The sequence below is a fragment of the Tupaia chinensis genome, unplaced genomic scaffold (genome assembly GCF_000334495.1).
Source record: "Tupaia chinensis unplaced genomic scaffold, TupChi_1.0 Scaffold000133_1, whole genome shotgun sequence".
In the NCBI taxonomy this organism is placed as follows: domain Eukaryota; kingdom Metazoa; phylum Chordata; class Mammalia; order Scandentia; family Tupaiidae; genus Tupaia; species Tupaia belangeri.
Window position 1 is genome coordinate 2,361,442 of NW_006159602.1, and position 27,933 is coordinate 2,389,374.

Here is a 27,933-nt window from a genome sequence, read left to right on the forward strand (position 1 = left end):
GAGCGTCCACCTCCCACCTCTAAAGCTTCCAACTGCACCGGGACCCCGGGCAGCAACACCAGCTGCTACTGCCGCTTCACCCATTCAGTATCCCCCGCTTCCCTTCTCTGCACCTACCAACTGTGGGAGAAGTGCGCGCTGTCAGCTCCCGAGTCCTCCGCCCCACTGACCCCCGTGGGCCCCCGTCCCGGCAGCACCACTCCCGGCCGCGGCGGCAGTTCCTGCGCCCGGTTCCCCACTCGCCCCGATTTACTGCCACAATCCACCAAATAACAAGCTGTTGAGCAGACTGGCTTCTACACGAGCTCCTATTGGCTGCTCATGACGCCGAAGAGCTTCGGATTGGAGCTCGCTACCTGCCGTCCTTATTGGATGTAGCTCTAAAACTTCACGGATTGGTGTGAAAAACAGCAGGTAGGACATCGTCCACTTATGATTGGTTGTGTCTCAAGACCAACCTTATTGGAGACTTGGGTATTGAGTAAGCAAGTCCTGAAGAATGATTGGAAGAGACGACTCCGGATGTGTTTGACTAACCACTGATTGGTGTATTGAGGGGTCAGGAAGAGCAGTTCGCACGAGGATTGGCGGTGGAGTGTCCCATGGAAACGGAACCCAGAACTGCAGCCAGGGGCTTGCTCGGGGGCGGGGCAGGGTGTTTCCAAGGCGCCTGCGCTAAACTGACTTCTCGGCGCCATTTTGTCTGGGCAGCAGTGGCCGCGGCTCTATCGTATTTTATGTTTCTGGCGAGAAGGGAGCCGAGTCTTTTTCAGGTGGATTTGCTTTAGTGTGGCACCCTTCCACTGTTCCCTTTAGGTCACCACCTTGTGACGGTCGGAGGAGTCGCAGAACAGTCAAAAAGGTCAGTTGGGGTCTACAGTTGTCGTATTGACGGGGGGATGGCGCAGCTCTAGCTGCACCGACACCGGAAGTGAAGGGGCCGCAGGCAGCCATGGTAAAGTACATTCTCCCTGCGGCGGGGTGGAGAGGGGGGGCGGGATAAAAGGGGGCGAGGCTTCCTCTCCCGCCCTGGGAGAGAAAGGCGAAGGAGACGCGCACGTCTTTCTAGGGGAAGATCCCTAGGGCTCTTCTCGAGTGTGTGAGATTTTTTTACTTTGTGTTCGTCTCCGAGTAGTGTTTCCTCACTTAGGAAGTGCGTATCGGGATTTGCCGTATTATTACCCGAGCAGCACCCCCGTGGGAGATCCTTACTTAAGCCGAGGAAGGCACTGTTCTTAGAAATGTCCTGCGTGGGAAGAAGTGTTTCCGCGTGCACCTCACGCGATAAAGCTATGCGGAAGCGGTAGAAAGCTCTGTCATTCGGAACACGGAGGAATTGAGTGGCCAGCACAGACGCTGCCACTGTGACCTTAGATAGGCGTTTGTGTCACATTGCACGAGGCTTATGCCACTTTCAGAAAGGACATAGCAGTGGCTATACAGGAACTGAATAATTTTAGGTGGAAGGACCTCCTGGGTAGGATAGACGTTAACATTGTTCTGTCAGCAGCATCTTGTATACTGTTAAATGAAACAAAGCATTTTGAATAGTGGAATTGGAGCGTTGGCAAATATATTTAAATAAAGTAAGAAAAATGTGAAATACCATCAGTGATCAACGTGGACTAAATTTATTCAACCAGAAGACATTTTAACTCAAGCAGAGTCTTTTTCTTATTCGTAACAGTGGATTTTCTAAAATTATTCATTGAAAACAATGAAATGTATGTTGGTATTTTCAGAGAGTAACCAAGTCACACGTTCCTGGATGTATACACCTCTGTTCTAAACCCTATTACTGTATTTAATGGGACTCTACACTAGAGAATGGTTGAGTTATTTAATGCTTTATTGTTATGTTTTTGGGTTTTTGTTTTGTTTTTGCTTCTGTGCTGAAGAAAAGAGGACATCTCAGTGATGCAAATCCCAAAGTATTACTGAGGTGAGTTCTGATATCTATGATCTTTTAAGTTACAGGGTTTTTTCCCTAAAGAATTATTTTATTTTACTTTATTTATTTTAGTTTGACCAGAGAGGGACACAGTGAAAGAGAGAGGCAAAGTGAGAAAGCAAGTTATCAGATCTGTGACTTGAAGGGCATTCAGCCATGTGGGAGTCCAGCATCTTTAGCCACCTCACCACCTGCCAGACCCTAATGTCTGTAATCTTCAGAACTGGGGGACCACTTGGAAACGTTTTCTGTGGACAAGCAGATAAATATGAGAATAGCAAAAATGATAGTTAAAAGATATTTTGTTTAGGCAAGGGTTCAATGAGTCTATATAATTAGCTTCCTGGTGTGATATTTTAGAATACAGTTCTAAATAAGGACATCTTCCAAATTTGTTTATCCATTCATGTAATTTTCACTTCTAGGATTTTAAGTAGGTTGGTACAAAATAAGTGTGGTTTTTTGCATTGTTTTATATTGGAATACATTGTCAAATTTATATGTCATAATAATGCACACTTATCACTTTTTTTGCTAACGATTTATTACTTGCTGTTTATTTTAGACTGGAAATGATGTTAGACAAAAAGCAAATTCGAATGGTTTTCTTATTCGAGTTCAAAATGGGTTGTAAAGCAACAGAGACAGCAACATCAACAATGCATTTGGCACAGGAACTATTAATGAATGTACAAAGCAGTGGTTCAAAAAGTTTTGCAAAGAGCCTTGAAGATGAAGAGCCTAGTAGCTGGCCATCAGAAGTTGACAGTAACCAACTGAGAGCAATCATCAAAGCTAATCCTCTTGCAACCTTAGGAGAAGTTGCTGAAGAACTCAGTGTCAATCGTTCTACAGGTCATTTGGCATTTGAAGCAAATTGGAAAGGTGAAAAACTTGATAAGTGGGTGCTTCCTTAGCTGACTGAAAATCAAACAAATCATTTTGAAGTGTTGTCATCTCTTACTCTGTGCAACAAGAGCAAACCATTTCTCAGTCAGGTTGTGTGTAATGAAAAGTGGATTTTACACAACAATCAGCAATGACCAGCTCAGTGGCTGGACTGAGGAGGAGCTCCAGAACACTTCCCAAAGCCAAACTTGAACCCAAAAAGAAAGGTCATGGTCACTGTTTGGTAGTCTGCTGCCAGTCTGATCTACTACAACTTTCTGAATCTAAGCAAAACTATTACATCTGAGAAGTATGCTCACCACATTGGGGCGATACACTGAAAACTGCAGGGCCTGCAACCAGCATTGGTCAACAGAAAGGGCATATTTCTCCACAATATCTGACCATATGTCATACAATCAATGCTTCAAATGTTGAATGAATCAGGCTATAAAGTTTTGCCTCATCCTTCATATTCACCTGACCTCTTGCCAACCAGCTACCACTTCTCCAAGCATCTTGACAACTTTTTTTTTTCAGGGAAAACACTTCCACAACCAGCAGGATGCAGAAGATGCTTTCCGAGAGTTTGTTGAATCCCAAAGCATGGATTTTTACACTACAGGAATAAACACTTATTTCTCATTGACAAAAATGTGTTGATTGTAATGATTCCTACTTGAGCATAGTTATAATGATTTAAAAATCACAGTCGAAAACTACAGTTACTTTTGCACCAACCTACTTACTATTTTTATCACAGAACTGTGAACATTTTCATGATTTTTTTCCTCCTACTAAAAAGGTCTTTTTGAGTAAGAGTTTGTAGGACTAAAGTTTTTTTTTGTTTTGTTTTGTTTCTTTTTTTTTTTTTTTAAGGAAATTCTAAGACAAGTGCCACAATACTACATAACTTCCCAGAGGGTAATCACCTATAGTTCTACTACTCAACTTTATTATCTGATCTTAATGGTGCATATCAGTGGGCTTTTGGAAATTGCTAAAATTCCCAAGGAAGAAAAGACACCTGTATTTCTTCTACCACAGGTTATTATAGCTTATACTATTCTATAATATACAGAGGCTTTTTGTCTTGTTTTGGTTGTCTTATTTGTTTTATAGAATATTCTAGTTGTGTTTGTTTCATTGCCCTTTTTTTGTGTATGTATACAAGCCATTGGAAACTCTGGAAATATTTTGGCCCTAAGGCATGTTCATGACTTCAAAATGTTTTATTAGGTATCTGTACCGTAATTTATATGATTTATTCTCTCTATTTTTCTTTTTCTTTTTTTTTGGTAGAGATTTTCACTATAGGGCGCATGCACTCGCCAGAGAGACAGAGAAAGACATAGAGACAGAAAGTGAGAAATCACCCCCCAGGGGGGATGGTCACACCGCAATCCCTTCTCCATTCTCTTGGGATCTTGGGCATGCACGTGCACGCGCCTGGCATGAGTTTTAAGCCACCGTGTCCGGGACGCGAACTGCGGTTGACTACGTGGGAGTTCAGCGACATAGCCATTACGCTAACTGCTGGTTCCCTGTTCCCTCTATTTTTCTATAACAACAAGGTATTATGAATATCCTTGCGCGTGCTTTGTAAAATATAGGTGTGTAGATCTTTCGGATCCCCATAGATTTCTTTGCATAACTTTTCAGAAGTAGAAGTAAAATGCCAAAGAGGTGATACATTTAAGGCTTTGAGTACTTGTGCCATTGACCATCAGAAGGCTCTTCCTCCTATTGTGTGTATATTTGTTGTACTTTTTTATCTTTTCTTTTTTCCCGAGTTTTCTAAAGATGCTTTATTTTTTAGCTGTGTTTCTGGATCACTGTTTATTCAATCAGTTATCACAGCCTTTAATTTACACATACTGTGAAATAAATGTGAAACTTTTTCTTTGACCTTACATCACATTTCTGAAAAATGTTTTTTACTTTAGGAGTGAGCATTTGCAGAGTGCAACTTTTTGCTGTACACTAGTAACATTAGTTTCCTACTAAGAACAGATTTTTTTTTTTTTGTATTTATTTTTATTTAAATGTATTTGTTTACGTTCATTCACTGTACATCATTACAGCCTACAAAATGAGATTTTCCATCCAAGAACAGATTGTTTTTATGCTATAGTTGGTTGATTTTAACTACTTTGTGTTTCCCTATAGCCTGTTCTTGTGTTTCCCTATAGCCTTTCCGACTTTATGTGTATTCCCTCTGATTTTAAAGCCTCATGAGAGGCATGTAAAGGGTTCTTTGAAGTTGGTTTGATCTTCCCCAGTTTGAGACTATGTTCCCAGAAGGCAGCAATTGCTTTAATCACCTATTTTCCTCTATCTGATAAGTGCTCTGTAAATATTTATGACTCTGTAAGTACTTTGTATAAAAAAGCTAACTTAGGGTTTTAACAGTCATTTTCTTTTAAGAATTAATGTTGCACAGATGCTATATTAACCTTCATTTTTTTCTTTAATATTTCGGTTACTTCATTTAATATTGAATTTATTTGTACTTGCTGACAAAAGGCCAGTTTAAAGAACTCCTTAAGAATGTATGTATTGGGTCAGTCAGGTGGCGTGGTGGGTAAGGCAGCTGAGTCCCACTTGGCCAACTGCACAGTTCTAGTTCTGGACCCAACAGCTTGAAAAATACACAGGATGTGTTTATGTTTGTGCCCATAATCCCAAGAGGAAAATGGAGGAGGAGAGACTGCAGCGTGGTCATCTCCCGGGAGATGCTTTCTCACTTTCTCTCCTTACTTGTCTCAAGTGTGCATGCCCTTTAGCAAATTAAAAATATATATATAAAATTGCTAGTTTCTCAAGACTTTTTATTCATCAAAACTTTTTGAAAGACTATTATATTTTAATGGGAGGTGATGGCTCATAAATATTAACTGCATATTTTCTAGACTACTTTTTAGGTAAGAGTGACAGACTATGATAGAATTATATTTTGGTAACCTATTTCAGTGAGCCCAAACTAATGAGTATGATAAAATGCTAAATATTCCTATGCTATAAAGCAATTTTGAAAGAATGTTTAGTTTGGTCAAGGGTCCAAGTGAGGGTATATAATTAACTTTCCTATGTGTATGTAAGACTAAAATCTCAAAATTATGACATCTTTATGGATTTGGTTGCTCATGTGATCCAATTTCTGGATTTTTAAGTATGTAATAATTTTATCATGTAACTCTATAAACTTTTTTATTATTTATTTTATTTTTTTCTGTAAGATGAATGCTTTTGCTAGAAGAGAGAGAGAGGAAAGGAAAGTGAGAAATCACCCCATCTGCCCCAGGCAGTATGGCCTGGCCGCTGTTCTGTCTCCTGTTCCGTTTTTTTTTTTAATAGGTGGGTTTTTTTTTTTTTTTTCTTTTAGAATTATTTTACTCAACTTTATTTATTACAGTTTGATCAGAGAGGGGATCAAGAGAGAGTGGGAAAGTGAGAAAGCAAGCCTCCAGGTCTGGGACTGGAAGTGCACTTGGCCATGAGGGAGTCCAGCGCCCTTAACTACCATGGCACCTGCTGGTCCCTCCTTTCTTCTCTTAAGATTTTGAGCACACATACATGTATGTCTGGTGTGTTTTTCAAGCTCCCAGGTTCCAGAACCACACAGCCAGCTATGTAGGATCCATGGTTAAGGCACCATGCCACCGGCTGGTCTTCATGATTATATATATATTTGTCTTTTAGAGTAAAACTGATTTTGTGGGGAAAATGAACCAAGATGTTCCAGCTTTAAAAGGCCATGATCATCTTTTTGTTGCAAGTTCTGTTTCTGGTATGTAATTTTATCTGTTTTAAGTAATCAAGATTGTCAAGGTTACTGTGTGCATGCATATGTGTAAGTGTATGCCACTTGGAAAATGTTAGAATTTGTTCACTTGTGCACTGATTTTTCTAAACAGTATATATTGAAGAATAGAACTGTTTTGTTGAATGTAGCTGCTTTTCTAAAGACTTCTTTATTTTTAGAAAGTTATATAATTGCCTTATTTGTGATTAAAGCAAATTTTGCAATATCTGTGTTGTCTCTTGCCCTTTTATATTTCAGTGCTGATTTTATGGACACATGGAGTCATAGATAACAGTTTTGTTTCACATATAATTAAAATTAGAATGACCGGGGCCAGCATTTAGTGTAATGGCTATGTCGCTTGACTCCCATGTAGTCAACCGCTGTTAAGAGTTCTGGACCCAGAAGGAGAAGGGATTGCGGCGTGGCCATTCCCCCTGGGGGGTGATTTCTCGCTTTCTGTCTCTCTGTCTCTGTCTGTCAGGCGAGTGCATGCACCCTATAGCAAAAACCTCTCCAAAAAAAAAAAAAAAGTTAAAAGAGTCCTGGACCCAATGGCTTAAAACTCAATGCCTGGCACATGTGCGTGCATGCCCAAGATCCCGAGAGGAGAATGGAGGAGAAGGGATTGCGGTGTGGCCATCCCCCCTGGGGGGTGATTTCTTGCTTTCTGTCTCTCTGTCTGTCTCTGTCTGTCTGGTGAGCATACATACCCTATAGCAAAATCCTCTCCAAAAAGAAAATGTAAAATTAGAATGACAGTGAATTTTAGGTTCTGGTTTTAAGCAGACCTGGGTTACCTAATAGCTTCCCAACAATAATCTGTTTTCAGTTTAGTATCAGTAAAAGAGAGAACATAATTAAACATGAAAAGTTAAATCTAAGTAGTTATTTCCAAAGATTTAAGCAATTTAGAAAGCCTTTTGAGGATTTTAATAATGGCTCCCCAAAATCATAGATATGTTAAAGTTCTATATGCCCTTAGATGTAGTGATTTCTTTTTTTTTTTTTTCTAAGAATTCTTTTATTTTACCCATTATTATTATTTTGTAAGTTGACCAGAGCAAGACAGAGAGAGAGAGAAAGTGAGAAAACAAGCCGTCAGGTCTGTGACTCTTAACTGTGGTTGGCCATGTGGGAGTCCAGTGCCTAAAAATCACCATACCATCTGCTGGCCCCAGGTGTAGTGCTTTCTAAATGAGATGAACTGCTGAAGAAAGAAAGACAGCTATTTAGTGGTCAGAAGGCTTTTCATGGATAGTGAGATGTAATCTGTAGTTATAAGAAGACCTTCTAATTGTATAGAAGGTTGATAGCAAGAATGTGATTATATGAGGAAAGCTATATTTGGGATTGGGAGTAAATTAGTTTGGAAAGGATGACTGGCTAAAGACTACATTGGGAAAATTTTGTGGAATCAACATGTCAGTGGTTCTAGGGTGGCATTGTTTTTAGGGTTAGCTGCATATCACAATCCTGTGATATAGTGGCCCCCTACAGATTTCTAGAGGAGGATTTTGAAAGCTGGGATGTGAGCAAAACTTAATGTTATTTTTATCTTTTATTCGAAATGTACAAATCATAATAGAATTAAAAGAAAACCAACTTTAATACCACTCTTTTTGTTATTATTTTTGTGGGGGTTTGCCATAGGGTATGTGCACTCTCCAGGGAAAGACTGAGAAAATGAGAAATCATCTCCCAGTGCAGCTATCCACACTGCAGTCCCTTTTCTGTTGTCCTCATGGGATTTTCGGCATGCTCCCTGCGTAATTTTCAAGCCTCTGGGTCTAGGATTCAAACCATTGTCAGCCATGTGGAAATCTAGCACCTTAACCACCATGCCATCTGTTGGCTCCTTAATCCTACTCTTAATAGATTTTTAAAATGTCTTTTTCTTTGTATGCATATTTCTTTAGTCTTAAGAGTAATTTTGGTTTTATTTGTTCTTTTACAGTATAATAAACAGTGTGACTGCACAATATCCTTAGTATTAATGTCTGAAAATATTCCATCAAACTGTTTTATTAATTTTTTCATTGTTTGACCACTAAAATTCCTAGTTCTTCAGTATTGTGCTGTAATTGACTGTGTGTATACAGCACTTTTTTGTTCTTTGGACTGTTTTAGGATTGAAAGGATCATTGTATGAACTTTTTTTATGCCTTGAAACATTGTCTTTTTTTAAAGAAAAAAAAAAGTTATGATAGTTTACACTGTCACTCTGAGTTTAGTTACAGTCTTTTATTTATTTATTTATTTATTTATTAATTAGAGGTTTTTGCTATAGGGCTCATGCGCTCGCCAGACAGAGACAGACAGAGAGATAGAAAGTGAGAAATCACCCCCCAGGGGGGATGGCCACGCCGCAATCCCTTGTCCTCCATTCTCCTCTCGAGATCTTGGGCGCGCACGCACACGCACCCGGCGTGTGTTTTAAGCCACCGGGTCCGGGACGCGAACCGCGGTCAACTACGTGGGAGTCCAGCGACATAGCCATTACACTAACTGCTGGTCTCGAGTTACGGTCTTCTATAATTACCATTTTTGTTCATATAATAAGTACAAAATATGTTGAGCACTTTTCCTTCTAAGATTTTTGTTGTTAACTACTGAGATTGGGCCTTGCTCTGATTTCCCTTACTGATTTTTTTTTTTTTTTTTTTAGGATTATTTAATTTTACTTATTGCTGTTTTTTAATTTGCTATAAGGCATGTGCACTCACTGGGTTATGGGGAGGGAAAGCGAGAAAGCAAGCCACCAGGTCCAGGACTTGAATCATCATGGGCCACCACCGTGCCACCTGCTGGCCCCCTTGCAGATACTTATGCAAGTTGTCTATTTGAGATTTTTCTGTCTAATAACATGTTGGAGTCTTAATATTTTATTTCGCTTTTTTAACTCATAAGAAAATTATGGGTACCCTTGACAGCCTTATTACATTGTGATCCCTTTCCATAGCCTGTTAGCTTGTTTGGATGCTATGAGTGCACACCTGGAATGTTTCCGGGTCACATAGATATGAGTCCATGTGGTTCATGTGCTTTCCAGCACTGTACTTAAGCGTGCTACTGTCTGCAACACCAAGACCAGGCTGGTTTTTTTTCTTTCATTTTTTTCTTTTAAGAATTAATTATTTAGGACCAGCAGGTGGTGTGGTTAAAGGCACTGGATTCCTACATGGCTGACTGGTGGCAGTTTGAGTCCCAGACCTGGCAGCTTGCTTTCTCCCTTTCACTTTCTCCCTCTCTCTCTCATCAAATTAAAAAATAGTAACAAATGAAATTAAATAAATCTATATTTTTGAAGGGGAATTATTTTTTTTAATTTTACTTAACATTGTTTTTTCTAATTTGACCATAAAGAGAAAGGGAAGGTGAGAAAGGAAGTTGCCAAGTCCAGGACTCGAACTGTGGTTGGCCACGTGAGAGTCCAGTGCCTGAACCATCATGCCACCTGCCTATCCCATTTCTTCTTAAAATTTTTTATTGCAAGACGGCACAAGACCTTGCCAGAGAGAGAGAATGCCTCACACACCAATATTTTTCAATCCATTTCTCCCTCCTTTCAAGATTTGGGCCGTGCACATGTGTGTGTACTTTTAAGCCATGGTGCCAGAATTCAAAGTACAGTCCACCATATGGGACCTAGCCCCTGTCCGTAGTGCTTAACCACTGACTGGGCTATGGAGCTGACCCTACTGGACTGATAATTTCTTTCTTTTTTTTTTTTTTAAACTAGTTTTTGGGTTTTGTTTTGTTTTGTTTTGTTTTGTTTAGTTCTATTTGATCTGAAAGAGACAGAGCGAGAGAGAGGAAAGTGAGAAAGCAAGCCACCAGGTCCAGGACTTGAACCGTGGTTGGCCATGGGGGAGTCCAGCAGCACTAACCACCATGCCACCTGCTGGCCCTGATAATTTATTTAATTGTTTGAGTTAATCGTATAAACTTCACAGTTTGCTATACATGTTTTTCCAAATTGATTCTCTCTTGATTTTAGTTATTTTCACTCCGAATTTTTTAATAGACGGGACCAACAATTGGCATAATGGCTGTGTCGCTGGACTACCATGTAGTCTTCATAGTTCGAGTCCTGGACCCAGTGGCTTAAACTCACTCCAGGCGCGTGTGCGTGCGTGCCCAAGATTCCAAGAGAAAAATGGAGAAGGGATTGTGGCATGGCCATACCTCTAGGGAGTGATTTCCTGCTTTCTGTCTCTCTGTCTCTTTCTGGTGACCACATGCGCCCTATAGCAAAAACCTCTCAAAAAATATTTTTTGTTGAATAGACATCAAAGGGAATGATGCATGCAAAATATTATTGGAAAATTATTTGAAAACAACATCTAGTGTGACTAAAGAAATGACACAGGAATTAAGGGTAGTGAGATAAGATAGTATGGAAGTGGTGTCAGCATGAAGTGGAACTAGGGTAGGACCTAAGACAAAATAGGTGTATAGGAGATGATGAAGGTGGGGAGAGTAGAGTTGACAGTGCTTGATCACTAATTGATTATAGGGGTAAAGAAAAGATTTAGGAGATGGGAGCAGTGTCATTAACTGATTTGGAAAGTCAGGAGAAGCCACTTATTGGTAAAAAAGGTGAAATCTGTTTTAAGTATGTGAGTTAAAGCTTGAAATGTCCAATAAGCATCTAGAGAAGTCTTCAGAAATTCATGGAAAATGGATATTATGAAAAACCTGCATGGATTTGAGGATTTTTTATTTTTTTAACCAAAATTAACTCATTCTAACTTATTATAACATGTCTGAACAGGATCTAGTTTGAGACACTAAGAAGGATAAGACATCAGTTTGAAAAGGCTCCCTGTCAGAGCAACATGAATTCTGCTAAAATCGAAGCAAGAACAAACATCAAATTTATGGTAAAGCTTGGGTGGAAGAATGGTGAAATCATTGATGCTTTACGAAAAGTTTATGGGGATAATGCCCCAAAGAAATCAGCAGTTTACAAGTGGATAACTCGTTTTAAGAAGGGACGATATGATGTGGAAGATGATGCCCGCAGTGGCCGACCATCCACATCAATACGCAAGGAAAAATTTAATATTGTTCGTGTTCTAATTGAGGAAGACTGATGCTTGTCAGCAGAAATAGCCAACACCATAAACATCTCAGTTGTTCAGCTTACATGATTCTGACTGAAAAATTAAAGTTGAAAAGACTTTTTGGTAGGTGCCAGAACTATATTGCACCCAGATCAACTGCACACAAGAATAGAGCTTTCAGTGGAAATTTTAAACAAGTGGGATCAAGATACTGAATCATTTGTTCAAAGAATTTTGACAAGAATTACCAGGACAATTCTGAAACACCGCACAGTCAGAATAGTGGTTACCAAGAAGTGGAAATGATCTAGTCAAAGCAAAAGTGGACTGGTCAAGATCAAAAATTTTTTTAATGGGATGATAAAGACATTTTGCTTGTTGACTTTATGGAAGCCAAAGAATGATAACACGTGGTTATTATATTTTGAGAAAATGAGCCGAAACTTTAGCAGAAAAACGCTTGGACAAGCTTCACAGAATGTCTTCCACTACCAGTGCTCCTGCCATTCCCCTCATCCCCCGAGGGTATTTTGGGGAGATTTTCATTGGGAAATCATTAGGGATCCATATTTTATAGTCCTGATGCAGCTCCTTCTGACTTTTGTTTCCTAATCTTAACAAATACTATATTTGAAGGATACCCATTTTCTTCAGTTACTAATGTAATAAAGACTATATTGATGTGGTTAAATTCCTAGGACTCTCAGTTCTTTAAGGATGGACCAAATTGCTGGTATCATTTCTTGTAAAAGTATCTTTAACGTGATGAAGTTTATATTGAGAAATAAAATTTATATTATTTTTATCTTTGAATTCTAGTTGTCCATGAACATTTTGAAGTCCCCTTATATTCTACCTTTTGTCAAATTACTATTGGGGGACAAGCTCCTTGGACTGATGATTGAGAGAATTAGACCCCACACAGCTGGCAGGTTCAAATTTTGACCTCTGGCAATTAAAGAAATCTGAACCAGTTTGTTACATATATCAAGATTGTCATTTATCTCACTTAAATGCATATTTAGGACTTTGTCTCATTATAATGCTAGCTTTGAGTTATAAAGATACAATCTGTTTACGGATTCAGGAAAGGATAGGTTAATAAATTCAGAAACAGGATTTATGCATTTGTCCCCAGCATCCTGCATATTTCCATTACTTATTATGACACAGCAGGAAGCTGGGGGGAGAATTTTTGATAGGGTCTTGCCACATTGAGATCCTCCTACCAGCCACTCAGAACCATACATGAGTTGTACTGTGCCCAGCCTATTTGGGTTGGGCCAGGAGCCAATCCCAGGTCTCCCTGGTGGCCTCAACCCCAATATGGTAGTACTGTCTGCTTGAGCCTCTGATGGCTCAACATTCTGTGTTTTGTTTTTGTTTTTAAAGAATTATTCAATTTTATTCATTTATTTTAATTTGACTAGAGAGAGAGAGGGAAGGTGAGAAAGCAAACCACCAGGTTCAGTACTTGAACAGTGGTTGGCCCTAACGGGAGGGTCCAGTGCCTTAACCACCACATCACCTGCTGGCCTCCAACATTCTGAGTTTGTAATGTAGTTAGGTGTATGTTGTCATTGCTTCATTTATTTAATTCTTCACTTATGGCACCTTTTGTTTTTTCAAAGATTCTTAAGTCATTCAAACTATACATAGGAATTAGTTTTTCCTATGTCCCCATAAGAATGATAGCTTTGGCCCAGCCACAGTAGAAGTAGAGCATGCTGGACACTGCTGTTTAGCAAACAGGCCACATGGGAGGCATGGGATTTATTCCGTAGCTTACTCTTAGAGAGGTTCCCCCCACCCACCCACGCTATAGGGTGCTTGCACCCGCCAGACAGAGACAGCGAGAAATCACCCCCCGGGGGGATGGTCACACCGCAATCCCTTCTCCTCCATTCTCCTCTCTGGATGTTTAAGCCACCGGGTTCCGGGACACGAACCGCGGTTGACTACGTGGGAGTCCAGCGACAGCTATTACACTAACTGCTGGTTCCCTCCGTAGCTTACTCTTAAAAAGTGGTATTTACTTGCAAATAAGGCAGGAGGATCACAAGATAGTGAGACCCTATATAAAAACTTGAAAACATAGGCAGAATGATAACTTTAAAAATCACTCAGGATATGGGAACAGCAATTGGTGTAATGGCTATGTCGCTGGACACCCATGTAGTCGACCGTGGTTTGAGTCCTGGACCTGGTGGCTTAAACTCAAGCTGGGCGCATGTGCGTGCATGCCGAGGATCCCGAGAGAAGAAGAGAGAAGGGATTGCGACATGGCCATCCCCACTGGGGGATGATTTCTCGCTTTCTGTCTTTTTGTCTCTGTCTCTGGCGAGCACATGTGACCTATAGCAAAAACCTCTCCAAAAAAACCCCCAGTATTTTTGCCTTAGAGCACCTGCTCTTGCAGGAAAGAGAAAGACAATAAGAGGGAAGATGAGAAATCACCCCAGGGGAGTGGCCACAGGTCAATCCCTTCTTTCTTGTCTTGGGATCTTTGGGGAGGCACACACACACAGGCCTGGCCTGATTTTCAAGCCACTGCGTCTGGGACTCGAACTCACAGTGGGAATCTAGTGTTGTAACCACTATGATATTTTCTGTCCCCACCACCATGTGCTTTTAAAAGAAACATTTTTAGAGGTGTCTGAGCTCCTCACTTCTACATGGTGGCACTTACTGCTTAATGTTTGTGATTTTACATTTTAAACAGTTCTGAATTTTGAAATGTAGCCTAGTTTGGGATTCTGTAACTATAACTTTTATGTGAAGCCTGAAATCACAACTGAGAGAAAGTTAAGACTTAAGAACCTTTAAGCAAGCAACATCACTTTTTTTAAAATTTTTTTATTTACATTCATTCACTGTATATCATTATAGCATACAAAATGAGATTTTTCCATTCAGAATATACTGTATATTGGCTCAATCAAGCACGTCAACATATTTGTTGACAATAGCAACGTCACTTTTGAAACTAATAGGCTTGTAGTGTTCTTTTTGTTCTTTTTTATTATTATAAAAGATACACTTCTGTTTAAACAAAAAAAAATTATACACTTAAAATTTGAGGGATGTCTCTAGACTCCCACATGGTTGACCGTGGTTAAAAGTCCCAGACCTAGTGGCTTCAAATTTACTCTGGGCTCATGCACATGCCCAATATCCCAGAACCATCCCCCTGGGAGAATGATTTCTCACTCCCTCTCACTGTCTCTATTTCTCATTCTCTCTGGTGAGCGCACACACCTCAAAAATTAAGGACAAGCAGGTGGTGTGGTGGTTAAGGTACTAGACTCCCACATGGCCAACAATTGTTTGAGTGTCAGACCTGGCAGTTTGCTTTCTCTTTCTCTCATGTGTGTGTGTGCACTCACATACATCACTCATGCCCTGTAGCAAATTAGTAATTACTAAAATAAAAAAATTTTAATTTGATATTCTTAAATTTACTTTAATTCATTTCAAATTACTACATACAGAAGCCAGAATGCAGAGTTAAGAAAGGAGTAAGTGGGGAGGAGATGACCACCAAGAAAGACACCTGTGTAGTAAAGCAGCAGGGATCCTGGGAGATAGAAGAAATCAGTAATAATCTTACTTATAACTGGTATTTTCCCCCTCATTTCTGTTTTTAGTGAGGTCTATAGAGGTGCTCTGTGTGCACTCCCTTCACTGGCCTAGCTAGATGGGCCTTCAGCAACTGCTTAATCCCATTTCAGTCATCATGGCCATAAAGTTCATAAGATTCTTGAACCTCCTCATGTCCATGGTCGTAATAGTGAGTCTCCTTGGCTCTGGCTCTCATAGCCTTCTTAGCTTTTGTAACTTTGTATGTGTGTTGCCATACCTATATTCTTGTGTTTCTGGTGCAAGGGGTGGAAGCAGAGGAATTCTCTGGATGCATGCTGTACCTGTTCTTGATGCTGGAGCATTCCTCAGCGTAGGTGACAGTCGTACTCCTTGAATAATAGTGGCACCTCAGATGATGGTGCCTGTCACCTGTGGACCATACACCAATTCCCCCCCCCCCATGGCCCAACACCATGGCCCCTGAGGAGGTGCAGTTCCCCAACCTGTTACTGATACCCCACTACTACAGGAGAGCTCAGGTACTCCATTCAGGTAGGACAGCTCTAGAAATTGCTCCTTCCAGGTAACACCCATCATATATGGTACTAGGAACTTCTTGACTTCCTCCGTTGTATGGGCAATATGGAGCATAAGCCTGATGCAGGGGTCTGAAGACTTCAGTAAAGACTTGCAGATGAAGTGGACATTTTGGGAGTCTCCATCTATGCACAGCTCTTCCTCCTTGGCTTTATCTCTCATTGAACCCTCTCCCAACAGATCTTTGCATCAATCTCTTCCTGCAGTCTTGATTGTATTCCCTTGTGGTCCAAGAATCTTCTGCACAAAATAGAACTTGGGGTATCATGTGGCATGTACTAGTACCTGCACTTGCAGCTTCATGTTCTTATGACAAAATAAATCCAAGCAATTATCTTCATCTTGTTTTGAATCTCCTATTCTGAATTTTCTCAGTTCCTGCTGTCAGCAGCTGCATGGCGTAAGTGAAGGACTGGTCAAGGGAGTCCTCAGCCCACAAGTTTCAGCAGGTACTTGTTCAGCTCCATCTTGAACAGAGGCTGCGGCTGAGAGGGACAGCAGCAGAGTTGGTGCCGGATCACCCACTGTCACTTTAAGACCTATAGCTGATCACTGCAGCTAAGCAGTGTGGCGGTTGAGGCCTGGGAGATCCAGCAGAACCCGTCTCCCCCACCCCCCTTTGCCCCCTACCCGATGAGGTAGCGGTGGCTACCAAGACATCTGATGTCTGATGCACGGGGGTGGGGGGGGGTAGGGGGGACCCTGGGGAGGCCCTGGAGCCACTGCGAGGGAGGCTGGCTTATACACGTGTCAGTATTCCCAGTACCTCATGGGGGAAGATGTGCAATCTTTAGGGGAAGAGGAGCTACAGTTGGTGAGGGGTGGGAGAGCAGGATCAACATCGACTGAGGCTGATGTGTGTGACCCAGGGAGAGGGCAATGGTTTATTGTGAGGAAATGATTTAGGACAAATTTAGTATCTCTCTTCATCTAAACGTTGGAATTAGTATTACATGAATTAATACCTGTATTGTGCTTAGAATTATGGCAGGTATTTAGAAAATAACTCAGGTATTAGGTCATGGTGTTTGTGTGATACTACTGCATGGGTGTCATTCCAGTAGATTTTTAAATGAATGCATTACAGATTGAGCATTCCTATTCTAAAAATCCCAAATGTTCTTAAAATCTGAAGCTTTGAGCACTGACATCGTACCATGGTGGAAAATACCACACCTGACTTCATGTGACAGTTTGGTCAAAATCTTTTAATATAAAAATATTGTACAGAATTACTTCCAGGCTATGCGTATAATGTATATATGAAACAAATGAATTTCATGCTTCACCTTTGGACGTATATAAGTGCATGTTATCGCCAAGATACCTGTCACATGTCGTACATATACAACGTGTATATGCAATTGTTCCAAAATCCAGAAAACTCTGAAATCTGAAACACTTCTATCCCAAGCATTTTGAAGAAGGCATACTCAACCTGTATCATATTTATATATAGAAATAATGCATCTTGGGACCAGCAGTTTGTTTAATGGCTCTGTCTCTGAACTCCCATGTAGCTGACCGTGGTTTGAGTCCCAGACCCAGTGGCTTAAACTCACACCAGGCGCATGTGCGTGTGTGCCCAAGATTCTGAGAGGAGAATGGAGAAGGAATTGCAGCATGGCCATCCCCCCTGGGGGGTGATTTCTCGTTTTCTGTCTGTCTGTCTCTGTCTTTCTGGCGAGCGCACGCACCCTATAGCAAACCCCCCCCCCCAAAAAAAAAATTAATGCATCCTGATGCTTTGCCCTGCTTTCAAGACCCTCCTGAAAGTCATGTCCACCTTTCTCCAACTTATTTCCCCCCTCTTTCTTTCAAGTATCATGTGCTGCAATCTACTCAACTACCATGGCTCACCTGTACAAGCCTGGTGTTTTCCCAGTTCTTTTTTTTCTTTTTTATCATTCATCCTGTATGTTTTTATAACTTTCTGTATTGTATTTTATCTTTTTATTTACTTACATGTTCTTACAGAGAATTGTACCTTACTCACCTTTGTAGATTTAAAACCTATCATAGTTCTTGGCACTTAGTGGACACTTATTTGTGGAATGAAAGTTTATAAAATGTATAGTAAGCTACAAAGTAATGTTTAATAGGCAAATGCATGCCAGTAAAAATGTGGTTTGTCAGCATGTGTACATTCAGGAACATCCAGATCAGTCACTTAATGTGAGATCATTTGAGGTTTTTGGAATTGGGTCAAGTTTAAGAACATGTAGAGTATTGAGGAAACTATTCACTGATCATTTGTTAAAATATTTACTTGTGAGGGCCAGCAGATGACATGGTGGTTAAGGGTGCTGGATTTGCAGATGGTCGACCACGATTCAAGTCCCGGATCTGGTGGCTTGTTTTCTCACTTTCTCGCTCTCTCTCTCCCCCCTACCCCACTCTCTGGTTAAATTTAAAAAACAAATAACATTAAATAAAATAATTCTAAAAATAAAAACGTTTATTTGTGGGCCAGCAGGAGACATGGAGATTAAGGCAACTAGATCCCATATGGCTGACTACACAGTTCAAGTTCCAGACCCAGGCAGCTTAAAAATCACACTGAGTGCATGTGAGTGCATGTCCAAAATCCTGAGAGGAGAATGGAGGTGAAAAGATTGTGTCATTGCCATTGCCCTGGGGAGTGATTTATCACTTTCCCACTCTCTCTCTGTCTCCAGGAATCACATGTGCCCTATCACAAAATCTGGAGGAAAAAAGAAAAAATGTTTCTTAGAAGTTTTTTTTTTTTAAGGTACTTAATTTTTCACAGCTCTTTTATTTTTACCAGTATTACAAATTTGAGAGATAGTTGGTCAGTACTAAGGATACGTACATGTATTAACAGAACATATAAGCCACCTGGCTTACTAAGTTAATTTTATATGTTAATTTTTTATATTTGCTAGAGAAAGCAAATTGCCAGATCTGGGACTCGACTGCAGCTAACCATGTGCGAGTCCAGTGCTTTAGCTACCATGCCATCTGCTGGCCCCAATACAGTGTACTTTAATAGTTTTTCCTGTAATTCTTTTCTTTTCATTCTTGTTTTTTTTTTATATTGCCCGTAGGTACATGCAATGGCCAGGGAGAGAGAAAATATTCCCAAGTAGGGCCTGGTTACTATGCAGTCCTTTTCCCTCCATTTCACCATCCTTTTGGGATTTGGGGCACAGGTGGGTTCACACCTGCAAGTATGATAACATAAAAGTTAAGATACAAATCAGTTGTTACTGGAAATGCCTATACTGAAGTGATTTCAACAGCAGTGGCAGTGGGGGTAAATCATGGGGGAAGGATTTGTTTTATTCTTTCCTTTGTTGGCTTGTGATATGTTTGTATTATTATTTATTGGTATGTTATTTTTTTAGAAACTAAAAGAAAAAATCATTTAATTTTATTCATTATCATTATTTCAGTTTATTTTGTTTTTCAAGTTGACCAGAGAGAGACAGAGAGAGAGAGAAGGAAAGCAAGAAAGTGAGCCTCCAAGTTTGGGATTCAAACCATGGTCAGCCACGTAGGAGTTCAGCTGCCCCAACTGCCACTCCACCTGCTAGCCCCTAGAGAGAGATTTGTGCTATATGGTGCATGCACTCACCGAGAGACAGAGAAACAGAAAGCAAGAAATAATCCCTTGGGACCAGCAGTTAGCGTAATGGCTATGTCCCTCGACTCCCACGTAGTCAACCGCGGTTCGAGTCCCGGACCCGGTGGCTTAGAACTCACGCCAGGCGCTTGTGCATGCCTGCCCAAGATCCCAAGAGGAGAATGGAGGAGAAGGGATTGCGGGGGTGCCATCCCCCCTGGGGGGGTGATTTCTCGCTTTCTGTCTCTATGTGTCTCTCTGTCTGGCGAGCGCACGCGCCCTATAGCGAAAACCTCTCCAAAAAAAAAAAAAAAAAATGGAAATAATCCCTTGTGGGTGATGGCCACACTGCAGTCCCTTTTCTTTCATTCTCCTCTCAAGATTTTGGCCACATTTGCACACACACCCAGCGTGAGTTTTAAGCCACCAGGTTTGAGACTTGAACTGCGGTCAACAGCATGGGAGTCCAGTAACATAACTGTTATGCCATCTGCTGGTTTCCTCAAACCAGAATTCTATTTCTCAAAAATATTCATGTTTCTTACTTTTTATATACAATCAAGTGCTTCCAGTGTTTGTATAATTTTGTTGGCTTAGATGTTGGTCAGATGGAACAGAATGGGGATTTTTATATGAAGGAGCATAGAAAAAACAAAAGCTGCCATCTTCCTGTTTATGATATTGCCTTTAAAGTAAGTCTTAAAATTGCCAAAGCCTTGGTAACTCAAAGTACACTTTTGCTGTTTTCCTCTCAAAAGTGAAGTTCTGCATTTTATGACAAAGTCACAAACTAGTCTGTTACCAGTAAATACTTAAGCCACAAAATTTACTTCTCTATACTGCTGCATACTTCCTGTTTTGTCAGATTTCCCTTTAGGGAAAAGAATGGATTTTAGAGTAGGCTAGCATGAGTTTCATGTTGAAAATCTTGTGAAATTCAGTTTGGAAGCTGTCCAGATATCTAGAGGGAGAAAAATAGCACTTCGTGTCTACACATGAAATCATTTATCAGAAAACTTCATTTGGCTTTGTATCATGAAAGAAAGTATTGCCAGGAAGGGAGAAAAACTTTTGCTGTCAGGAATATTTAATGTGACTTGCCAACATTGTGGCTCGCCTTTAGTCTTTCCATGTCAAACATGTTTAAGAATGAATTATTGGGCCAGTAGGCGGTACGGTGGTTAAAGGTGCTGGACTTCCACATGGCCAAACATGGTTTGAGTACTGGATCTGGAAGCTTGCTTTCTCTCTTTCCTCTATCTCTCTCTGGTCAAATTAAAATAATAAATTAAATAAAGTTTAAAAAATTATTTTAAAAAAGGATAAATTATTGTATTGCCTGTGAAGGAAATATTTCTAGTAGACTTCCCTTCTAGAAACATGTCAGAACTTCATTCAATCATATTCGCTGTACTTACAGTAGGGACAGGTCAAATGGTAATTAGAATAGATATGGACTTTAGGGGTCTAGTGGGTGACTTGGTGGTTAAGGTGATGAACTCCCACATGGCTGACTGGTTCGAGTTCCAGACCTGGTGGCTTGCTTTCTCTCTCCTTCTCAGTCTCTCTCTGGTAAGCTCATATGCCCACAGCAAATTTTTAAAAAATAACTATAATTATATAAATAATTCTTTTTTTAAAAAATGGCCTATATCATGAATGTTGAATATGTTTTGGGGAACAGAAATTACTGTAAAACAGTTTTAAGAATCTCATGCAACTAAAATAGTAAATATAATGTTCATAAATGACGACTTATCTGTCACCATTTTATCCTATGAAATGAACTTCTAATTTAGTATTTGAAGAATATCAGTAGAGACCCAACCAGTGGCATGGTTGTTAACACAACTGGGTGCCATGTGACCAATTGTGTGGTTCAGTCCTGGACCCAGCACCTTAGAAAACACACTGGCACACGTGTGTACCAAAATCTGGAGAAGAGAAGGGCTTGCAGCATGGCCATCCCCTTTAGAGGAACCATCTCATTTTCCCTTTTTCTGGTGAATGCATGTGCCCTGTAGCAAATTATTAAAAACACACACAGAAAAATGAGTATCAGTAGAACATAGTTTTAGTGAAACTACAGTTATACTAATATTGCTAGTAAGGGGAAATATTGCATTGCCATTCTTTTGTTGTAATGAAACTAAGCCCTTCTATAAAATGTCTTCTGACCAGACTGACCTGGCCTGCTTTAAGTCAGAGCTATTTTTCTTTCTTGAACTGACAGTAAAATATGGACGATGCTTTTTAATATCTGACTACTAAGTGATTATACAGTTTCTTCCTTACTTGCATCCTCACTCTTTTCCTGTCTCTTGCTGGAAGTGTTCTCTATATACTTATTTGTTGTCCTGTTTGGAAAGCTGATGAGTTGTTAAATACTTAAGACCATTTGCTATAAGTTTTCTACCAGATTCTCCTACTTTTTTCTTTGAATCTAGGTGTGAACTCCTTTTTCTGAAACATATATTTCTCATAAAATCAAAATAAAATATTATTTTTTAAAATATTCATCCCTACTGCTTCATGTCATTTTGCTTTATGATAAGTGTCATCACTTCAGACTTTTTTTTTTAATTGTCAGAGGGTAATTCATCAGGGTCAGGGAAACAGAGGGAAAAAGCACCCTGTAATGGGATGTGATCCATGCCGCAATTCCTTCTCTATTTTTCTATCGTTTCAGGATTTTGGACAGTTTTTCAAGCTGCTGGGTCCGGGAATTGAATTGTAGTCAGCCATATGGAATCTGTCTCCCTAAAACCACTAGGCCATGGGGCCTGCCCTGTTTGTTTCTTTAAAAAAATTTTTTTTCTTTGATAGAACTGTGCATGCAAGGAAAGGAAGTATAGAGGAGCACCTCCTACAGGCTGGTGACACCATGATCCTCTTTCTCCAGTCTTCTAGCCCACTGGACCCTGTTTGGCACTTGAGTGTTTATACCCTGCTTGCTTCAAGCTGACTGGATTAGGAATTCAAACCATGGCTATCATATGGGATCCAGCTTTTCTTGAGCCACTGGTGTGCCATGGAGCACACCCTCTTTCCTTTCATGAGAGAGACAAGCATCTTCAACAGGGTCTCATGCCGTGATCCGTCCCACCCTGCCACCTTTTCCTGCCAGACAGGAGTATAGGCATGGACATGCTTACCGAATATGTACAGGTCAACTCAGAAACTGAACCCTGATCTTCCATGTCTTCTAGCATTGCTGAGCGTTGTGCTACTGCTGCACCACCATGACTAGGCCTACATTATCATTTCCTTGGTGCTACTATCTTAATTATCTTGTATATTACATTGGTCTTGATTTTTTTTGGGGGGGAGGATTTTTGCTATAGGTGTACACATGCCAGAGAGACAAACAGAAAGCAAGAAGCCACCCCTCCAGGGGGGATGGCCATGCCACAATCCCTTCTCTTCTGTTCTCCTCTTGGGATTTTGGGTGGGCATGCACACACGTGAATTGTACCCATTCCCTTCATGTCTACAGTATCATTTCTTGTAGATTTTTTTTTTTTTTTTTTTGGAGAGGTTTTTGCTATAGGGCACATGTACTCACCAGAAAAAGACAGAGACAGAAAGCGAGAAATCACCCTCCAGGGGGATGGCCACACTGCAGTCCCTTCTCCTCCTTTCTCCTCTCGTTATCTTGGGCATGCATGCACGCACACCCAGCATGAGTTTAAGTCACTGGGTCTGGGACTTGAACCACAGGCGACTACATGAGAGTCCAGCGACATAGCCATTACACCAACTGCTGGTCCCTCTTGTAGATTCTGATGTAAGTTACCAAAAGAACTTTCCAAAAGGCCCAGAGAATATGTATCAGGTACTTATCCTCTTTTGTGCTTATCATCTTGGTGAATTACAAAGTTCTGGTCAAAAGGAAGTCTCTTTTTTTATTTTTTAAAATAGTGTCAGGGGCCAGCAGGTGGCATGGTGGTTAAGGCGCTGGACACTCCCACGTGGCTGACCACGGTTTGAGTCCCAGACAGACCTAGCGGCTTGCTTTCTCACTTTCCCTCCCTCTCTGTGTATCTCCCTGGCTCACTTTCCTTCCCTCTCTGTGTATCTCCCTGGTCAAATTAAAATGAATGAATGAATAAAATTAGGTAAATAATTCTTAAAAAAATAATAAATCATGTCACTACATCCCAGTCCTCCTGCCTCAGTCTCCTGACTACAACTATAGGCATGGATTGTTGTAAAAGGTCAGCATGTTGGAACCAGAAGGTAGTATGGTGGTGGAGGCATTGTACACTCCCACATGGCTGACCAGGGTTCAAGTCCTGAATCTGGGGGCTTGCATTCTCCCTTCCTCTCTCTCACTCTCACCCTCTTTCTCTGGTCAAATTAAAAAAAAAAAAAAAGGTCAGTATGTTTAACTGATGCCCAGGTCAGTCTAAAGGTCATAATCCTCCTACCTCAGCCTTCCTGTGTTGCTGTGATTATAGGCATATACTACGTGGTCCTACCATGGTTTCAGGTAGGACCAGGAATCAAACCCAGGCCTCTCATTTATGGTCTCAGTCTATGAAGCACTGTCTTTACAGACCAGACCACCATGGCTGGGCTTTTTTTTTTTTTTAAGGGGTTTTTACAAGAGGGCACGTGTGCTCGCCATAAAGACAGAGAGACAGAAAGCGAGAAATCACTGCCTAAGGGGGTTCGCCATGCCACAATCCCTTCTCCTTGATTCTCAAGGGATCTTGGGCAGGCATGCACACGTACCTGGCGTGAGTTTAAGCCACCGGGTCTAGGACTTGAACCGTGGTCAACTACATAGGAGTCCAGCGACATAGCTATTAACGCCAACTGCTGGTCTCGTGGGCTTTTATTCTTTTGGCCTAGGGTGCTTGCACTCACCAGAGAGGGTAAGAAAGCACCCTCTAGGGAGAATGACCATGCCACAATCCCTTCTCCTCCTGGGATTTTGGGGGAACATGCATTTGCAGCTGGGCATGCTTTTTAACATGAGAACACTTACTATGTGCTCACCAGTTGACATAAGGCTTGCTTTCTATCAAACAGCTCCCAGTTTAGGGAATATATATTATAATAAATAATCATAATATATAATAATACATAATCAATCATAACAGATCCATACATGTGGTCAGTGGTAAAACAAAAGCTTTACCTGGTTGGAGTACGTTTCTTATTTTGGAGTTCTTTTTTTAAAATAAACATTTGACAATTACTAAATAAGCTGGTAAAGGGCTTTGAGCAGGAAGAAAGCTGACAATCATTTTAGAAGGATTTGTTTGGCTAGTTGGTGGGAGTCCCTAGGAAAGACCAATTAATAGTCTAGGAACCTGAACCATGGTGCAGTGATAAAGTGTGAAGCTCTGAGAGGCTGATGCACATGGGAGGGTTCCAGGTTCACATCCCAAGACCACCTTGAATAGAGTGGTGGGCATACATGTGCTCATGGTCCACAGATGGCTAGCACCGAGGTAGAACACAGTGTCAAGACTCTTTGAAGCTGCTATTTCTCACTCATGGAAGAAATAAAGAGAAGAAATGAAGTAGCCTAGTCAGACCAGCCTAAGTAGCACAGAGATGATGCAAGGCTCCATGATGGTGAGGCCTTATGGGAAGATCCTGGTATCACATTTGAGCAGTGGGTCCCACTTGCTTGCATAATTTGATCTGTCTGAAGTGTGTGAATGGGATCAAAGCATGAAGACCGTTGGGGATATCTCTGTCATCTCCCTATCTCTCTCTCAATGGAAAAAGTAAACTCTAAACTCTGGGACCAGCAGTTAGCGTAATGGCTATGTCGCTGGACTCCCATGTAGTCGACCGCAGTTCGAGTCCGCCGGGCACGTGTGCATGCGTGCCCAAGATCCCAAGAGGAGAATGGAGGAGAAGGGATTGCGGCATGGCCATTCCCCCTGGGGGGGGATTTCTCGCTTTCTGTCTCTCTGTCTCTCTCTTTCTGTCTGGCGAGAGCATGTGCCCTATGGCAGAAACCGCTCAAAAAAAGAAAAAGTAAACTTAACCTAGTCATGGGGAATACGAGGTGAATATGGTACAGTGCAGGAAAGAAAAAAAATAAGCTAATTCTGGGTTACATTCCTAAGGTAAAGAATTCAACATTTAGGGAAATAATATATATTTTTAAAAAACCTTTTTTTAAAAAAAAATTATTTAACCAGAGAGAGAGACAGAGAGAGAGGGACAGTGAGAAAGCAAGTCACCAGGTCCAGGACTCAAACCTTGTTCACCCACGTGGGGAGTGTCCAGCACCACCTGCTGTCCCCCTCCACGAACTGGTCCTGGGAAATATTAAGTTAGTATTACACATGAAAAAATTTTCATTTGGGGAATTCTTCTAGTTTCATAGGATTCTGATATATGGATATTTTGATAAAACTAGAAAAAATACTATGTGTAATTTTAATTTGCTGCTTGTCTGTAAAATGAGTAATGTTTCAATCAGTTAAATATATTACTGACCTGTGACTTTTCTTTTTATATCTTTTTTAGGTCTCTTTATGAATAACAGAAATAAAAGCAAAAGGACCATCAAATCAGATAAGGGATTTTATATTCTAAACATACAGTATTATTTGGCATCTCTGAACCAAAACTTTATTCTTTAAAACATGGTTTTTTTAGGTAACAATATCAAGATGATTTACTCCAACAAGGTATTTAATCTTTTTTTTAAGGAATTATTTTTATTTAACTTTATTATTATTTTTTTTAACTTGAGAGAGAGAGGGAGGGGGAAAGTGAGAAACAAGCCACCAATTCCGGGACTCAAACCATAGTCATCCATGTGGGAGTCCAGTGCCCTCAACCACTACACCACCTGCTGGCCCAAATCTTTTCTTATAATAAATTTTGTATTAAATGTCAAAGTAAAATGTACTCTTTTTTTCCCTCAAAGAAGCTAGTTGTATCTCAGCAGTAGTTACAAAGTGCCCCTACATTTGAACTATGATTTAGTATTCCCATCTATGTGTATGAAAACCACTTGGAATGTATATGCTTTAATTGTTTTAATTTATCTGATATTATATCATCTTTGGTAGCTTTTAAGTGGTTTAGCTGCTCAAACAGCTTTCTTTGGAACCACTGTCAGTTCTTTTAAAAAGGATTATTGCATATGGGGTTAAGGGCGCTGGACTCCCACGTGGCTGATCACAGTTTGAATTCTGGACCTGGCAGCTAGAGAATCACATGAGGTGCATGTGCATGTAAGACCAAAATGCTAAGAGGAGAATGGAGGAGGGAATCTGGTGTGGCCATCTCCAAGGGGTGATTTCTCACTTTCCATCTCACTGTTCCTCTGTCTTTCTCCAGTGAGCACACACACCCAATGGCAAAAATCTTAAAAAAAAAAAAAAAAAGACTTCAACGGCAAAACTCTAAAAAAAAAAAAAAAAAAAAAAAACTATAGTATTTTAATTCCACTTTTCCATGAATCTTTTTTCTTCAAGAATTTTTAATTTAATTTTATTCATTATTATTTGCTTTTTCAATTTAACCACAGAGCAACAGAGAGAGAGAGAGGGGGAGAGAGAGAGAGAGAGAGAGAAAGTAAGAAAACAAGCTGCCAAGTCCAGGACTTAAATCATGGTCGGCAGGCGGCAATCTAGTGCCTAAACGCCACCTGCTGGCCCCCTCCATGAACTTTTTAATGTCCTGTCACGTAGGAATGACCATAGATTAGGAAAAATCAACTGACCTGTGTTTAAACAGTTCAGATTTAATATTGTTTGAGTGTTATTTCAAGACCATCACCTCTGTCACTTTGTGTTAAGATATGAGAGTTGTAAAATGTAGCAGGTAATTTTACATTAAAGCCACTGTAATCAAATACTGGTTTTGGTTTGTTTCATACAGTAAATAGTTATTTATTTATTTTTTAGACTTTTGCTGTAGGGCACATACACTCACCAAAGAGACAGTTAAAAATCCACCCCGGGGATGGGGATGGCTACACATTCTCCTCTCAGGATCTTTTTTTGGGGGGTGGGGGGGGAGAGGTTTTCGCTATAGGGTGCGTGTGTTCGCCAGACAGACAGAGAGAGACACAGAGACAGAAAGCGAGAAATCACCCCCCAGGGGGGATGGTCATGCCGCAATCCCTTCTCCTCCATTCTCCTCTTGGGATCGTGGGCACGCACGTACACACGCCCGGTGTGAGTTTTAAGCCACTGGGTTCAGGACGCGAACCGCAGTCGACTATGTGGGAGTCCAGCGACACAGCCATTACGCTAACTGCTGGTTCCCTCCTCTCAGGCTCTTGAGCATGCATGCACACGTGCCTGGCTTTAAGTTAAGCTGCTGGATCCAGGACTCAAACTTCAGTTGACTAAGTGGGAGTCCAGCGACCTAAACATTCATTATGTTATGTGCTGGTCCCGGTAAATACTTACCAAGATATAATCTGCTGGGACCAGCAGGTGGCATGGTGGTTAATGCGCTGGGTGCT

At 40.7% G+C, this 27,933-nt stretch overlaps 1 protein-coding gene, 1 long non-coding RNA gene and 1 pseudogene across 3 annotated transcripts in view; 1 reads left to right on the plus strand and 2 right to left on the minus strand.

Annotated features, from left to right (window-relative positions):
* ARID4A (AT-rich interaction domain 4A) overlaps positions 1-395 on the minus strand; it is a 103,692-nt gene extending 103,297 nt beyond the window's left edge. Inside the window, exon 1 of the mRNA XM_006144838.3 lies at positions 118-395. The gene's annotated coding sequence lies outside the window, so the exon portion shown is untranslated. The remainder of the gene's footprint in view (positions 1-117) is intronic.
* Positions 396-651: 256 nt separating this feature from the next.
* Positions 652-11,488, plus strand: LOC114007157 (uncharacterized). Of its 2 annotated transcripts, XR_003548794.1 has the most exons (5): positions 652-862; positions 1,899-1,942; positions 3,719-3,886; positions 6,542-6,629; positions 11,422-11,488. It is a non-coding gene; the product is annotated as an uncharacterized LOC114007157 (long non-coding RNA). The 2 variants fall into 2 exon arrangements; XR_003548793.1 differs by lacking the exons at positions 1,899-1,942; positions 3,719-3,886 and having other exon boundaries at positions 653-862.
* Positions 11,489-15,135: 3,647 nt separating this feature from the next.
* LOC114007166 (KH domain-containing, RNA-binding, signal transduction-associated protein 1 pseudogene) lies at positions 15,136-17,804 on the minus strand (annotated as a pseudogene).
* Positions 17,805-27,933: the final 10,129 nt, after the last annotated feature.